The 17562-nt window shown below is 38.2% G+C and overlaps 1 protein-coding gene and 1 pseudogene across 6 annotated transcripts in view; both read right to left on the bottom strand.

Moving 5' to 3' along the window:
- The window catches only part of GRM8 (glutamate metabotropic receptor 8), a 746206-nt gene that overhangs the window by 541352 nt on the left and 187292 nt on the right, over window positions 1–17562 (bottom strand). The window lies entirely within an intron of this gene.
- On the bottom strand, window positions 87–988 carry LOC112928892 (protein FAM204A pseudogene; annotated as a pseudogene).

Genomic DNA, 17562 nt, shown 5'->3' with positions numbered 1-17562 from the left:
GGTTGTTACTTGTTTTGCCCCATAACTAGTGATACTTGAATCCCATTTTATTTTTTTTTATTTTTTTTTTAAAAAGACTGAAAAGATTTAATAACCAACTCCCAAATTTTATGCTTATTTTTCCAACTTCTATTAGTTTCCTGATATAGTTAACATTATCAGCAAATTGAGCAGTTGAAGACTCAGGTAAAAACCCAAGTCAAGACTCAAATGTCTTGAGGAATTCTGGCAAGTTACATATATCCCATGTTGCTCTTGGTTTCCCATCTCTTCTTTGCTTCAAACCCCCATGCAAGTTTTTTCTTTTTTCGAGCAACCTGCGAATTTTCAGCATCCTTTTTGGCTTTTACAAAGTTGTGTCAGGCAACTGCTTTGGCAATTTTAACCCCAAGCTCTCGAGTAGCTAGCTGGTTGCTGAGTTCCTCAGCCTTCTCAATGTTCCATTCTTCCACAGCCTGGTCTATGCTCTTTTCAAGGCCCGACTTATCGATTTTTTTCTTCTTAACAGGGAGGTCAAACCTATCATTGATTCCAAAATACTGAGTAAGCTCCTTCCACTGGGTTTCACTTGGGGTCTGCTCACTATGAGACTCTTCCTCATTCTTCAATTTACCTTTCCTGGAGCGTTTTCTTTTTTTCCTTCTGAATCCTGAAGTTGAGGTTTTCTGTTCAGAATGTTTTTTATGCAATTCTTGAAATTTATGCCACATATTTAAGGGAATTCCAGAAGGGCACTCTTCATATGCATTGACAAAGCCTCCAGGTTTTGGTCCATCTGTTGGGAAATCTGAGACCTCTGTTTTTGTAATGGCCCCATCTTCTTTATCTTCCTGTAGGTTAAGTCCAGAGTTCTCTAATGGGGTTTCATCTTCAGAATTCAATTCAATATCACTTTCATTTAGGCCAGGAGGTAGCAGCCCACTCCACATCCTTTCTTCCGTCGGGAGCCGGCCGCCTGGCAGCCATCTTAAGACCCCCTGAATCCCATTTTAGAGATAAATATTTGCATATGTTAGTCTTTTTTTTTTTTTCAGGTCATAAGATAGGATAATATATGGGCTGATGAAAAAAGAAAACTAATTCTTTGGCTCCTCCTCATTTCTTGCCTTCATCATTCACCTTCTAATTCTCTTTCCTCCTTCCCCATATTCTTCTCTAACATTCTGAAATACCAAATAATGGAGGGTTGGAGACAGATGCAGCCAGTAGCTTTGACTAGGAACATTTATGTAAGATTGGAAGGAGTACTGAAAGCTGTGATAGGGGACCTTTTGCCCACACAGCCTGATGACAACAAGCAGAGTCTCTATGTTAGCATCCATTATAAACGTGGGGTAGTTGAATGAAACATATCCAAACCGTATCCAAACTATATCTGGACATTACCTGAATTTACTTATAAACTCTCCCAAAAATATGTAATTACCAATTCATTAAACATTAACATGCAGGTTGTGTGCACACATGACCTCTCTTTCATTAAATCAGTCCTTATGTGCCAGATACTAGGTACAAGAGCTCAGGTCAAGCAGAATAAACAGTGTTCCCTTGAAGAGTCCACAGAGCAGTAAGGGAGACAGGTAAGCAACAGATTTCAAGACAATCTGCTAAGGGCTCTAATAATGATAGGACAAGAGTATTTTGGAGACTCAGAAAGGGAAAGCAATATCTGGAGTTGCCAAAACGATCCTACAAGGGAGGTAACATTTTCAAATCTTGAAAAATGAGTAGGCAGAAGAGAAAAAAATTTCCAGATTAAAATGTAAAACAAAAACAAAAACAAAAACCTGGGCATATGAGAGACCCTAAAGTATTAGGCTGATTCATCCTTTAGTAGATATTTTCTCAAAATGATCCATTCATATAAATGATATTTTGAGGGATACTGACTCATACACTAACATTACCATAATCCTTCATCATAATTACAAACAGCTTTTAGATGGCGTTAAACACACTACATCAATGCAGTAGAGTTATCTTTCAGGAGTTTTCTATCCATGAGACTAAATATGTTATTCTCTTTTCATAACCAAATAAAAATTAGAAATCAAAGTCACTTGTGTTTTCTTGAAAGCATTTGACTTGCCACAAAGATCCTGGTAACTTCTTTTCTGGGATGTACATAAAGATAGATTGGAAAGATCCCTGCTGATGATTCACCGTCTTAAAATAAGCATTGAATGGTCAGCCCCAGTGGCGCAGTGGTTTGGCCCCGCCTACAGCCTGGGGTGTGATCCTGGAGACCAGGGATGGAGTCCCACATCACGTTCCCTGCATGGAGCCTGCTTCTCCCTCTGCCTGTGTCTCTGCCTCTCTCTCTCTCTGTCTGTGAATAAATAAATAAAATCTTAAAAAAAAAAAACTGTTGTATTAAAAATAAATAAAAAATAAAATAAAATAAAATAAAATAAAATAAAATAAAGTAAAATAAAATAAAATAAGCATTGAAGAATATTTGTTTTTTGATACACTATGTAAGAAGCACCTCAGCCCAGTCAATGGTAAGTGGTTATATATTCTGACATTTGGTCCCCTTTGAAAGCCACTGGTAGGTATTTTTTGCTACCATAATCCTCAAAAGGTTTTTAAAAACTAGACACGATGAGAGAATAAAAACTCTAGGAGATTTTAGCACCCAAAGACTTGCCTTTATCTTTCTGAAAATCACATGATGTTGAGAGGCAACAAGTTTCTAAACAAGTTTAGAAGTGAACAAGTTTCTAAAATGTCGTTTCTCAGCTAGATATACACATATCTTCTTGGAAATTAGCAATTACCTAATTAAAACTGCATAAAAGCTTTAACATACAGTTTTTAAACCATGTCAAATACACATATATTACATTCATTAGTATATCTATTTTATAAAATGATAAAAAGCAGAGAATTAGCACCTAGACTTCCAAAGACATGCAATAAGGAATAAGTAATGAGAAAGAAGAAAATTTCCCAATACCAATTCCTTCTCGTGAGAACATACAAAATTTTATCATAATAGGATAGTAAAGAACAAGATGTAATAAGTAATTTACATAGATAAATTATACAGTTTAGAAAATAAAATACAGAGAATATGGGGGACAAGATCTTCCCACTTCTGATGGAAATCCAATGGTATACAATGGTAGTTTATGGAATTAATCAAATTCCCAAGACTTGTTTCTTTAGGAATATTAAGTATATCTTTTTTAAAAATTCTAAATCCAGAAGAAAAACAAAGGCAATGTCAGAAATTCCTTGGTTTTGCAGATTTATTCAGATGGATATTAATGTACTTTTCATCAAGATAGAACTCATTTTATGTAACAAAATACATGTGGCAAAAACCTTACACTCAGTTTATATCTTTCAGAGCAAAGAATCTTTTATGATAGTGTAGTCATCCATAACTTGTCTGTTTTACAAGTTCAGAGTTCCACATACCACTTTTCTTAAACTGGGGCACATTTATGCAAATATGTCTCATTCATATAGCAATGTTGTGAGCCTGGAAGTGTTCACATGGAATCTGTCTACCACCATATTTTATACCTACATTGAGATATATATTCTGCAATTATATCTGAAATAGGTATAACAAACACCTGTACTCATTCATCCTATGCCTATATCTTTTCTATACTCCTAAATCTTCCTACCTCTATCTTTTCTTCTACTTTTTGAGGACTTTTCAGATTACCATGAATTGAAACAAAACAGTCCACAGGGAGATTTTTTTTAATCTTAATTACCTAGGTGAATAATGTTCTTTAAATTATTTAATTCAAAAAATAATAATAATAAATAAATTGTTTAATTCAGAGAGAGGGAAGAGTAAGAGCATTTTCATTTCTTATGGACCTGCTAGCTACTAGCAAAGCTAGGTGCTTTACATATGTTATTTAATTCATCACATCTTTTATGATCTTGGAGGGAAATATGATTGTTAACCATCACAAATCACAAAATTCAGCTGTTTGAATTAACCCAATAAAGCATCATTTTTTCAACAGAAGTACTACTAATTTTAAGTGCCCCTATGAGTTGGGCACTTTTATTTTAAAATTAACCCAACTTACTATCATTTTCCTTCAGTTTCTAGGTAAGTGGACATGGATCAAGTTACCAACCTGATTAATAATCAGGCTTTGGGGCCTCTCTAGTAGGATACTCAGCCCCAACTCCCATCTTCCTTTCCAAACACCCTTCTTCCTCGTGCTAATGCTTATGGACATTCAAATTCTGCTGTGTCCCCCAGACCCTACACTACCATCTGTGGTGTTCACTGCCAATTCTCTGCTACCCTTACTGATGACATGGACTTCATTAGTGGAATCTTGGCTCCCACCTGGTCTACCTAAATCCAGGCCTGCCAATACCACTGCTAAAGAGAATGCTTTCATCACCAGAATGGAAATGGTCTATTGCACTTCCATACAGGATGAACTTGCTTTTTCACAATAGGGAGGAAGTGTCCAAGAATGTGACATACTGAAGAAAGAACAAATTGAAGTTGGGGGCTGATGAGCCTCAATTTTTGAAACCCCATCTTTCCCCCTCTATGTGGCCTTTCCCAAGGTCCCTGCAGGGGGGATGGCTAATCCCAAGGAGTTTAGATAATCAGAGCTGCAAGGTAGAACTGACCAGCCAGGGGACTGGCTAAGCCCAGGTGTACAGGAGCAGAGTCCCAGCAAATCTGGTGAAACATACATGACAAAGAAAGCTACCCCAAGAGGGGAGCTGACCTTGACTGGCCCATAATAGAGGGCCATTCCTATTTTTACAAGTAGTAATGATGTGATGAAAGTGATATTATGGAAAGATTCAGGAGGAATTGGAGGAACCCAACCACTGCAGTCCAAGCTGTCTTTTTTTTTTTTTTTTCCAAGCTGTCTTGACACTATAAACATGGGTCCAACTACAGATATTTTCAGCAGGATCTAGAAGTCAGGACTTGTGAACACATTACAGGATATTGTAAGACCAGGACAATTCCAAAGAATTTTTGCATGAGACATGGGAAGAATGTCAGGTTACCGACAGAAATGGGGATGTTATGTGGTTGTGCTGATGGAGATGGTGGAGGAGAAAATCACTTTCCTTTTTTGGTGTGAGCAGTTTGAGATAACAGCAGGACACCCAAGTAGAATTGTCATGTTGGTTGTCACTGTCATGATTCTGGAGCCCATAGGAGCCTTTCAACAACTATTAAAATTCCTAGCCAAGGGGATCCCCGGGTGGTGCAGTGGTTTAGCGCCTGCCTTTGGCTCAGGGCGCGATCCTGGAGACCCGGGATCGAATCCCACGTCGGGCTCCCAGTGCATGGAGCCTGCTTCTCCCTCTGCCTATGTCTCTGCCTCTCTCTCTCACTGTGTGCCTATCATAAATAAATATTTTAAAAAAATCCTAGCCAAAATGAGCCAAATCCATTCATTCATTCATTTAACAACAACAACAACAAAATTAACATGTCTTTCCTTATGAAAAAGGAACGGGTACTCTCTTCTCTTTCTCACTCAAAAACAAATCTTTAAAAAATGGTTGAAATCACTCACTATTCTGAAACTTTTGCTGAAAAGCTTTGATTTGTTGAAAAAATTTACTTCAGAAAATGATAATCCCTTTAACATTCCAGACTGTAACTTGATATTGTTTTCAAAGATTCCATTAATGGGTTTTTCTTAATGTTTAACAGAAGCAAAGTCATCACAACGAGGAAACCTTATGTCATTTATCAGCTTCCTCTCTAGAGCCCTGAGAACACCTGACTCTTATTTCAATCAAACTGATCATTCATGAATACATAATCATGAATAATTTAGTGGAGCAATAGATCTATTACTTAATATAGTGCTAACCTTTTATAATGCTTCTACCCAGGGAGAAGACTAATATCTGTGTCACAGAAAAACTTATATGAGGCCTTAGCTTTTGGAGGTAACATTGTGACTCATGGAATATCTAAACACATGCAATTATAAACCACATTATGGGAAAATAGTTAACCTTTGTGTAGCATTTAAGAGTTTACAAAGTACTTTCTCAGACATTATCTCATTTGATGCTCAAAACAACCCTATAAGAGAGTTAACTCCACCTATTTGGCAGGTGAAGACAACAAGGCACAGAGAGGGGAAGTGATTTGCCTAAAGCTACCTAGCTATTAAGTGGAACTGAGATTCTCCCCCCAAAATCTATGGTCTGTCTCCACACCCACAATTCTCTTGTGGCGTCATAAAAACCAATGCCAACTTAGGCTTTTTCAAGCAGGCTCTCTCCTATGCACACAGCTCCAACATGCTATGGTTCTGCTCCCCTCTCTATCTTTCTTGGCCACCTCCCACTAGTGGCCAAGACTTCGTGCATTCGCCCTTGCTAGAGGAGGATCATAAACTACCATTTCTAGAGCAAAAATGCTTATTTTCTTATGTACCAAATCACATGCAAGCATTTCTGCAATGTATACTCATCATCTCTGTAGCCGAGGAAGCCACACATCTGGTAGTAACAGGTGCTGTACTTACTCTGTTTAAAATGATGCTTGCCATGTAATGGTTCATGTAAACAGCAAACGGAATTCTACCCAATCAAGAATTGCTCTTTATTTCAAATTCTTAAAAGAGACTTATCTCACTGTAAGCTAATTTTGTGAGAGTTCGTTTTGCCCACTCAATATTTAGCTTGATTTGAGAAACTATCTGGAATATTCTTTATTAGGTTCCCCTCTCTCTCTGTCTCTCTCTCTCTCCCTCCCTCCTTCTCTCCTTCTCCCCCCCACCCCTTCTCTCCCTCCCTCTAACCAGGACTGCCTATGATGAATAAAAGCAATGCTTGAGTTCTATAATCTGCTCTTCAGATTATAGATCCTTCAGATTCTTCATTATGCTTAAATGTTTCCCCTTTGTTTTAAAGGACATTATCCTGCATTAGATGCAAGTGATTAAAAAGTGTCATTAGATAAAACTGACATTTCTTTTATAGCAAGAGTAAACTCCATTCAATTTAGAATGTATGTCAGGTCCCTTCTTTACCAGTTACATAATAAATCATCTTGTTACAACAATCTTTTTTTTCATCTCAATCATTATTATTTAATTTTTTTTTGCTTACAAATAACAACACTCTAAGGACCACATAAAACATGCTCTTAGACAAAGCTCCAGCAAAGTGGCTTTGTGATTTAAGGAGAACAAAAGGAGATATGATTTATAATTGTACATATTTAGATAACTGTACATCCATGATCCCTTTAGGCCAGGGAACGCAAACAGAGCAGAATGCTTTCCCACTAAAATGTTTTATTGTTTCCCCAATAAAACATGTACCCTAATATGGTCAAACTTGAATTTCCCCATCCCGACCACCCCCTCATATTAGTCAAGGATAACTTCCCCAAATACCTGGTATTAATGGCACTCTTTTATGAGCTAAAATTTTAATCACTTAGAATTCATGATCAAAAGACATGGGTGGTTTGATAATAAAATCACATTCTTTAAAGGAACTTGCAGCCAGAATCCCAATTTCAACTTATTTATGTACTCACCAATAACTAAAGAGCATTTTTAGCAATTTCATCTCAAATTTCAAACTTAACAAGAAACAATAAGAGTGCCAGGTCTAGTACTAAGGGGATTCTAGGCCCCCTATGCAGATGGGGGTTTGCAAGGTAACTGACAATTCTGGATGCCTGGACTGTGAGGTTTCCCAGGACATGGAACTTCTGGTGCTAAAGTCAGGACAGTTCTGGACAAACCAAGTTGGTTTCCCTAGATTTAAGTGGAGGGAAAAATCTCCCAAATAGAACTGGGGCACATATGGAAGAGGACTTGCTCCCGGAAACAGGGCAAAAGCCACACCGGAGCCAGAACATAAGGTCGGAGCTGGATTAGAGGCTGTGATGTGCAATCCAGGAGTAGTAAATTAAACCTTTTACTGACCCCCTACAGAGGACAAGATTGGCCTCTGAGCAGGAGACAGGCTGAGTCTGCAGTTGGAGCACAGATGGTCACATAGCAGAGCCTGAAGAAATACGGGAAAAAGACATCCAGAAGGCCTCTTCTCCTCACCTGTCTTCTCTTTGTGCTCTTCTGCTAGTCTGAGTGATCAACTGCTCCCTTGCTTTCATTTAAGCTGGAATGCACCGCTTGATACTTGCATGTGTGGGTAGAGTTGAGCCCCCACTGTAACACTGGCATAAGGAGAATAAAATAACACTAGAGTTATAGGGCTTCTCTGCTTTTGAGAGGGAAAAGTCTCGATACGTTATTAAAAATATATAAACTTAGTACTCACTTTGAGTTTCTATTATACTGAAGCACTTTTCATTGGAAGGCAACAGAAGTTCTTTCCACTTTCTCCACAGGCAGCTGGTACATACTGCTTCATCTAGTATGACCAATATTAAGAAACATCCCTCTTGTGCTGAGGAATCCTTTTGCTCTGTAAGGACAGGAACCCAAGAATATGCCTTGCCCAGGTAGTGGTTATACAGTCAGGGTAAGCAGATGAGAAAACCCCAGAGGGACAATAGAACTGTCAGTATTCACCTCTTTCCACCAGAAGGTTCTTCTCTCAGAACTAAACATCAGGAGTACTCAAAACACTGATTAATTTCCCTAAAGGAAATGATATTCCTTCAAATGAGCATCAATATGATATCATGGTTAGAATCACCCATTTATTCCACTTGTTAAACACAGGATCTTGACTTGTTCTGCAACCTTTCTGAAACACTTTTCTCATCTGAAAAATGGGCAGGATAGCTCAGAATTTGTACAGCTTTTATAAGGATTACATAAGATAACAAATGTAGATTGATATTTCTGATACTAGTAGATGTTCAACAAATGTTAGTTATTTCCCTTTCTTTTTTCTGCCAATATTCTGGATGCAATTAAAAAATAGGTCACTTGGGACAGCCCTGGTGGTTCAGCGGTTTAGCGCCGCCTTCAGCCCAGGGCCTGATCCTGGAAACCCAGGATGGAGTCCCACATCAGGCTCCCTGCATGGAGCATGGAGCCTGCTTCTCCCTCTGCCTGTGTCTCTGCCTCTCTCTCTCTCTCTCTCTCTCTCTCATGAATAAATAAAATCTTAAAAAAAATAGGTCACTCAAATTAGGAAAAAAATGTTAATTATCCCCATTGACTACTAATCTTAATAGCAGCATGATGGCAACTAATTCTGTTTATTTTCTTTGTCTTTTACATTTATCTTAGCCTTCAATATCTAAATTATTTTAAATGCCATTTATCAGAATAAGTGGATAGCTGGCAGAGACAACCTGATATCTGTACTTGTAAAGTTCTAAAATGTGCTTGGACAATCAGTCTATCTACTCATTTATGTGTGTGTCTATCTACAAGTAAGCTTGTTTCTACACAGGAATCATATACAACAAGCCCCATTCTGAGCACTTCACTAGATTTGACTGTCCTCTAAAATCATGCTTTGTCAGAAGGGTGAATACTACACTTATAAACCTCTGAAGTTGATTTTTACTTATATCACCAACACAAGCATCAAGTGGAAGATGACAGAGTTCATCACCGTTTTTGAACAACAATAAAAATGACCAAAGAAAAAGAGACAGAAATCAGGAATTCTTTCTGTACTAATGTATAAAAGTCAATAACTCTTCCCATATCTTGTCCATATAACACTTTTTCAAGTCACTATAAACCAGGATGCATCATAGGAACTTGCTGAAAAAAAGCAGCTAGCAGAAGGATTATCTTTCTTAATTCTAATGTTTTTTACTCCTGAAAAATAGCTATTACTGTATGCCAGGGACTGACCAAAACATATTATATGTATATAATATATTATATACATATATAACATATAATACATGCATATAATACATAATATATATTATATACATATATATAATACACAATGTATATTATATATATAATATATATTAGATAAATTGGTTCAACATTCACAATAATTCTGTGCTTAGGGACTGTGATTATCCCCATGTTAACAGATGAAGAAACTGAGACTTGGAAAATAGCCCAGGGTCTCAGAGCTGGTGACAGCAGAAATAAGATTTAAACCTGTGTCTATTGGACTTCAAATCCCATACTCTTTAGCCATTAAACTATATAAGAGAAAAAAGGGAATCTTCCTCCTTTTCAGTAACATTATAATTCTAACCAAGAAATATATTGAACCAATTCATTTCATCTTAAAGCTCTAAAAGCATTAAACAATGTATCATAATAAATACTTTGGTTTTGCCCTCCAAATTGTCCATACACCAAAATCTGTGCGTTGTTTTTTATGAGTTTCAGGCTCTGGATCACACTTACTATCCTACAGAAAATAATACTGCCAAAGAAGTTCTTTCTCCAAACTAACTCCTACATTTGATATAAGTAGCTTAATCAAATGTCCTTTAATGTTCTCTTCATCATGACTAGGGAAAAAAACTAAAAAGCTCTGAGTTTTATTCACTTCAAAAACTGAATCTCAAAAGATTTGGGGGAAAAAAATGTTCTCATTTTCAACTCAACTTTCAAAGGTTTTTAATGGTTAATTTGATATCCTAGAGTATTCAGCAGTATCCCTTAATGAGCTTAAAACTGGACTTTTTTCTTACAGACTTGGTTTTCAGATAATGATTTAAGACCACCTCATCTGGCCTTCTTTGTGCGTTGATGTCATTAGGATCTGTCAAAGTCAAGCATGAAGGTGAACAGATATTAATTTAAGACCATTTAGAGCTACATTATCTGCATCACCAACAACAAGCCTCCTTTATTAGCCCCTGACGGGGCCTTCATTAGTTGAAACAGATCAAAAGTTAGGTGGAGATAACCCTGCCTGGCAACTCAGACGTCTTTCCTATTCCTCTTCTTATTTGTGGAGGTCAGTTCAGACACAAAGGCAAACATCATAGCTCAAAAGACAATGTTGTCTCTGAATGTCAATCAAATTAACAGATTTAAAATATGGTGACACAGCTGAGATTTACAGTTGACTTTTTCTATAATTTTTTTTCTTTTGGAAGAAATAAATCACTTTGGACTGCTCTGTTAAAGATATTTCAAATTGAGTATCAGACCCCCAATTGAAATCAAGTATGGTAAAAATAGAAACACTTGTTTTTTTTATCCAGGATTTCCCTTCTCTATTTCCAAACATCCAGCTGTGCCTAGAGTGGGATACTGCTGATAAATATCTCCTGAATTCAACTTCTGTCCATTCCCTTTGAACCCCAGTTCTTACTCAAGCTGCTACTCTGCCCATTGAGACATAGTGAGGCTTACGTTCTGTTTACAGGGCTTTCACCTAGCTTCCCCCATTCTGTCTAATGTACCCAAGCTTCCTTGCCCATTCTCACCTGCTTAATACCTGCTTCACTCAAACATCACCCTCTACAATCTATGTCTACCCTATCAATCAATCGACTGTCTAGTCTTAGCAAACATTTTCCCTTCCTTCATTTTCATCACAATTGTACTTGAGAATCTCAAAAGACTCTCCAAGTCTGGATAGGCTCTTCATTCACATTTTATTGAGCCACTTCCTTCTTAGCTCATCTCTCCCAACAAGATGCTTTGAGAACGCTAATGTATTTCCAAAAAGTTTCCCATTAACTGTAGAATAAAGAGCAATCCCCTGAGCCTGACTTTTAAGGGCTTCCAAAATCTCACTGTGTTGGTGGACTTTTTTTTCCTCCAGTCACTCCAGATTATATTGATCTCCTCTTTTCTGAAACTTTTTAGTGTTTATACCTAAATCATTGGTACTTGAGCTGAATTCTATGCTTCCTTGTACTATTTCAAAAGGGTTTTATGTATGTTTCTGGCCTGTCCTACCTGCAGCTAAATGCTGAACCTTCATATTATATTTCTTTTGTAGCACCTGGCACACCACCACACATATCATAGGCACCTAGGAGATGATTAATTCAGCACAAATGAATGAATGAATGAATGAATGAATGAATGAAGATATAGTGCTACTTCGAAACATAAAAAATACACACACACACGCAAAGAATGTTCATAGAGAAGTAAAAAGCACAATTTAGGGTAGATAGCTTTTGTCCCACGCCACACGATAGGTCCTAAACATTATTTTTAGATAGTTCTTGAAGATGGGTGAGATAAGGTTAGATGCTGCTCCAGCCCCCTTCTTTTATTTTGGCAGGGACAGAGGGAGGTGAAGTTAGCCCATCAAATGCTTGCAACTAAGAGATCTTCCTTTTCTCTCAAAGCAGTATTCTATAGCGACAGTTTCTAGAAGAGAGAAGGCAAGGTGAAAAAAGAGTAAGAAGAGAGAAGTCAGTCATTCATCACTGCCACAGCTAGGGGAAGGCAACCTTCCTCTGTCCAGAAGGCAAAAGCAAATAACATTCATTCCAGGCCACTGAGCAAATCTTTGCAGGGAATAAAATTTCTCGAAGCTTACCAGGGGAAACCAACTAGGGGAGAACCTACTAGGGGAAAAAACACTTAACAGCTAATGAGGGTCAGCCATACAAAAGGTTTGCAGGGTGGAAACCCAAATGGGGTTAGCTGGGTTAGTCTTACTACATAAATAAGAATAGAGAAAAGGACTATGACTCCAAAAGGGGCAGAGGAGTCAGTACAGAAAAAAAAGACAGTCTTCATTCCCTCAGTAAAACCCCAAAGATGGCTATTCAAGATACCTAAGATGGATATAGATTTTGAAAAGATGAACACTTTCAAAGGGGTTCAGGGTTACTGTTACCTTAGAAGTTTCTATTTAGTCTCTCAGAAGAGGTGAAAGTATGGGCCATGGGATCTTAGTTTGTCTAATTATATAGGCTGGATGGCTTGGTTTCCCCAAAGTCTATGAAACTAAGGCTGACCCAGCAAAAATTGGTTTTAGTAGAAACAGCAGGAGAGCATTTGGAATTCAAATTTTATGAGCCACCTAGGCTCTCAGTAGTCATAGGGAGGGGAAAACCCACCAGATCAGGGACCACAGGAAAATTTTATCTGCCCTCACACATTTTTCATGCATGTGATAAGACTGTGCTCCTCTAACTAGCCAGAAAATCCTGTTGAGTAGGCGTCACTGGTTCTTAAAAACTTTGAAGTTTTTGTAACAAAGTTTTGTCCTTGAAGTCTTCTGCAGATAGGACTGTAACATTAACAAAACCTTAGGTAGCCAAAGGAGTATACTTTGATTTAACATGTGTTTTCAGTATCATGAAAACTTTAGTAAAGCTAGAACGTTTCACATACAAATTGTTATAATGTGTTTGGTTTAATAAGACTTGGAAATGGAAGTAGTTGCTACTGATAAGCCCAGATGGCAATACAATGGTATGCTGAATTAATCTGATATTCCAAACAATATTGGACTTTTAAAATAATAGACGTAGCAATAAAATAGTATTCTGATTAATTATAATCCAGAGTATGGGCACCATTGGTGGAGTAGGAGGGAAGCTTTAGGGACTTGAGTGAAAAACTCAGTCTTTTTGCCATTTATGAAAATGTAATTCCACGTAGACCTTTTTTTTTTTTTTTACAATTCCAATTTTCATCCATGCATCACATCTGAGCATGAAATTGTACAATATAGGCAAAGGACAAGGACAGCAGAGGGTCACAGATGTGTGTGTTGGAAGGAAATGAGGCAGGGTGCAGCTCCTCCTCTGGAGACAAAGCTTCTGGGATGTCCCCACTTGCCCTTCTCTGAGCAATGATCCTCAACTTTGTACACACAATAACTTTGTTAGACACCTGAGGAGTGGTTCACATGAACAAATGCTCACACATTTCACTATCATTTGAAATGAGATGATTTTGAGACATGCCTCTTGACATAAATAAAGCATCTTTCTAAATACCAGTTTCCTTGTTCTTGGGGCCATAAGATTCCATCCAATTAATGGGTCCTCTTCTAACAATATTGGATATACACTACTGTCTTCTACATGCTCCCCTTCCTCCTTTTAAATGTTATACTAATTCCATAATTTTTTTTTTTTTTGAGAGAGAGAGAGAGAACAGGAGCAGCAGCAAGGAGAAAGGGAGAAAGAAAGGGAGAAGCAGACTCTCCACTAAGTAGGGAACCCAGTGTGGGGCTTAATCCCAGGCCCCTGGGATCATGACCTGAGCTGAAGGCAAAAATTTAACCAACTGAGCCACCCAGAAGCCCCTAATTCCATATTCTGTAAGCACCTTCTCTTGGATGTTAGCACCTTTAACCCTGCCACAGTTTTGAATCCATTGAAATAGTCAAGCTAAGGTTAAACCCTGACCTCTTGATTGGAAACTCTGAAGTCTAGGATACTCTTTAGGATCTTATCAGTCAGTGTCCATGTACACTCTCCCAAGCAAGGTGTTTTAACAGAAACTCAAACTTGCCCTTTGTGTATTCTTAAAATTCATTTCATTCTCAGCTTTATGGGTATATTTCCTATTCCTAGATAGCCATACCTAATGTAGGGGCCCCTGTCCATTTTGTATGAAGGCTTATTTAACTTTCCCAAAGATTTCTGGAGTAGGAAATGTTGCCCACATTTAAGTTCCTAGTAAAGCCCTAAATCATAGAGGTGGGAGATAGAATGGTGTCAGCCAGCACCTTACATTTTTACCAGGTGAGGCTGTAACTTCAGTCAGTAGGTTGCATCATCCCTAGTATGGTAAATCATGGGCAAAAAGTATTGTTTTCCATAATAAAATGTAGCATTACTTCAAGTTAAGTTCATTAGAATCTGATATCCCCCTCAATTATGCCAATGGGTCACACTGAAGAAAATGTAGCTGTACTAGTAGTTTAGCAAAATGAAATTAATTGTTTAAAATAAAATTGGTGGAAAGACAGTAATATATTTACTTGATAAATGCATCCATGTGTCATTTTAGTTGGAAAGCAATGGAGTAGGGAGTAGATATGATAACAGAGAAATTAGAAGCAAATGAGGCTGTCTCCTCATCCATAAAATAAATCTACCTTCTTGATTTTGGGATGGAATAAGGCAAAGAGGATAGCAGTGACCTACAGAGCCTTTCAATAATTGTCAAATATGCTTTATGAATATAGTCATGCCCTGTTTTGAAGCCATAGCCAAGAGGACTCCTCCCATTATCCAGAGGGAGCAGGGGAACCAGGACATTTGAATCACCAGCACTAACTAACTGGTTGAGCCAGTGCTCATTGTGACTCTGAAAGAAAGCAAGCAAGCAAAACAACTCACTCACCCATACCTACCTCCCAATCCTACTGGAGATTAAATTAAAAGGGCAGCATAGCACCTTATTTATCTTTATACAGCCCGATAGCATTCAGCAGAAGGCCCTACACAGAGAAAGTACTATAACATTTATTGAATTGAAATGTATGGTGGCAAATACCATACTTTAAAAGTGCTAAAAGACTGTTTGATATGCTTAGGCTAGTCAAAAACATTGTATTTAAGACACAGAAGCTTGGAAAAGGTGGTTGGTAGAAAGCCAGTTTGGCTAACAGATAGTTTGAGTGTCTGACAAGTGCATTAAAAGCAGAAATTGGTAAACAACTTCCGTGGTATGGTAAAAGCTTTATTAAGGCAGTTCTGAGTTTCAAAGAAAAGCTGAGAAAAATCAAAAAATGAGGCAAATAAATTTTATTTTTAGAGCAGTTTTAGACTCACAATACAACTGAGCAGAGTACAGAGATGTCCCGTATAACCCTTGCCCATGCCCCACATTATCAACACCTCCTACCAGAATACTTGTGACACTCAATGAACCCACACTGACACGTCCTTATCATACAAAGTCCATAGTTTACATTATGGTTCACTCTAGGTATTGTATATTCTGTGGGTTTGAACAAATTTATAATGACATGTACCCACCATTAAAATATCACACAGAGTAGTTTCCCTGCCTTAAAAATACTTTGTGCTCTGAACACAGACTTTTAATGTTTTGATATACCACAGAAACAGAAACCCTCTATTTCTGTTCCACATTCAGACCCATCTTGAAAGCATAGCAAACAGGGAATCAAGAAAAGAAGATCAGGGATGCCTGGGTGGCTCAGTGGTTGAACATCTGCCTTTGGCTCAGGGCATAATCCTGGGATCCTGGGATCAAGTCCCATACTGGGCTCCCTACAGGGAGCCTGCTTCTCCTTCTGCCTATGTCTCTGCCTCTCTCTCTGTGTCTCTCATAAATAAATAAATGAATTTTTTTTAAAAAAAAGAAAGGAAAAGAAGACCAGTTATTGAGCCATCATTATCAACAATGAATAAATACTGAAAGGAGTGAGACTTCAAGCCCAGGAAAACAGAAAGAAGAAAGAGAATCCCCAAGGTTGAGAGGAGGCAGGAGTAGCTTTAGGAAGCCTCTGGGTCACTCAGCTGGGGAAGTTTAGTGCCTGCTATCCAAGCAGCTTCTATTCTTCTCTTCTGTTTCTCCTATTTCGTCCCAGGACAACCCCTAGATTTTAATGCCCTTTACGTAGTCCCTAAAGAGCAATATCTGACAGGGATCCTCCAAGTATCTAGTGGCTGACTGAAGCCTCAGACAGTAACAGGACTCTTCAGCCCATGCTTGGCCAACCCAAACCTGAGTTTGGCAGTAATTGATCTGGTCTGGCTCAAGTACTACAAACAAATATCCTGTCCAAGGGGAGAACAGGAGTCACATCAGTTATTCTTAAGGTTTCTCATGGACTCATAGGATGTTAGAGCAGGAAAGATTCATGTTTAGACAACTTAGTCCAACCAAGGTCTTTAAGGAGGAAGAAATTAAAGTCCACAGAGGTAACATGATTTTGAGGGTCATACAAAGAGTTAGAGACTGAACCAGGCCAGAAGTCTTATTTCTTGACCCCCTGTCCAGTGTTCCAACCACTACCCACACATCATATGCATGTGCTATTCTCCCTTTACACAGCCCTTGCTATTTTAAATTGTTCTTTGTCCATACTACTTTTCCCAGGCCAAACCTTTAATGCAGTGTATGAGCCTGTGTATGCGTGTGTTTGTGTTTAGCAGAGCACTTGTTCTGGAAGAAAAGCACACAGCTGTTGGGGAGTGTCTACGTGCTCACTCTGGCCCTCTGGTGTTCAGCCAGGCAAATGCCAGCATTTTTCATGTGTACATTCATGGACTTCCCTCAGATAGCTGTGATTTTTAGAGCAGTTTCCAGCCTTGAGGTTACCTATGGTTCTAGCTTATTTTCCAACAAATACTTCCAGTTATGGACTAGCCACTGGGGGGAATGTGACATTCCCTGGTCTATGTTCTCTGTTTCCATATGTGGAGATCAAATCCCTTCTGAATATTGCCACCAAAAACATAAACCACCCACCCAAGACTGCTATGCCTATGAGAAGCTTTCATTTATATCAAAACAATGCAAATCACTTCAAGCTGGCTAAAAGACATGCCTTTCTTTCTTTTTTTTTTTTTTTTTAAAGTTTCCTCCCCCAGGAATTTTTTACTGCCCAGGTAACCCTTCCTGGTAACCTAAAGTTTTACCATCTCCCTGGCTCTTTTACTCTTCTTTCCCATTCTCTTGTTCTCTCTCTCTTCCTTTTAGGATTGCTTGGGATTCTGTATTCTTCTCATTCTGCTAACTAAAACAATGATTTTCA

This window comes from Vulpes vulpes, chromosome 7, assembly GCF_048418805.1.
Source record: "Vulpes vulpes isolate BD-2025 chromosome 7, VulVul3, whole genome shotgun sequence".
In the NCBI taxonomy this organism is placed as follows: domain Eukaryota; kingdom Metazoa; phylum Chordata; class Mammalia; order Carnivora; family Canidae; genus Vulpes; species Vulpes vulpes.
Note: the sequence above shows the minus strand (reverse complement) of the source record. Positions and strands in the feature narration are given on the sequence as shown.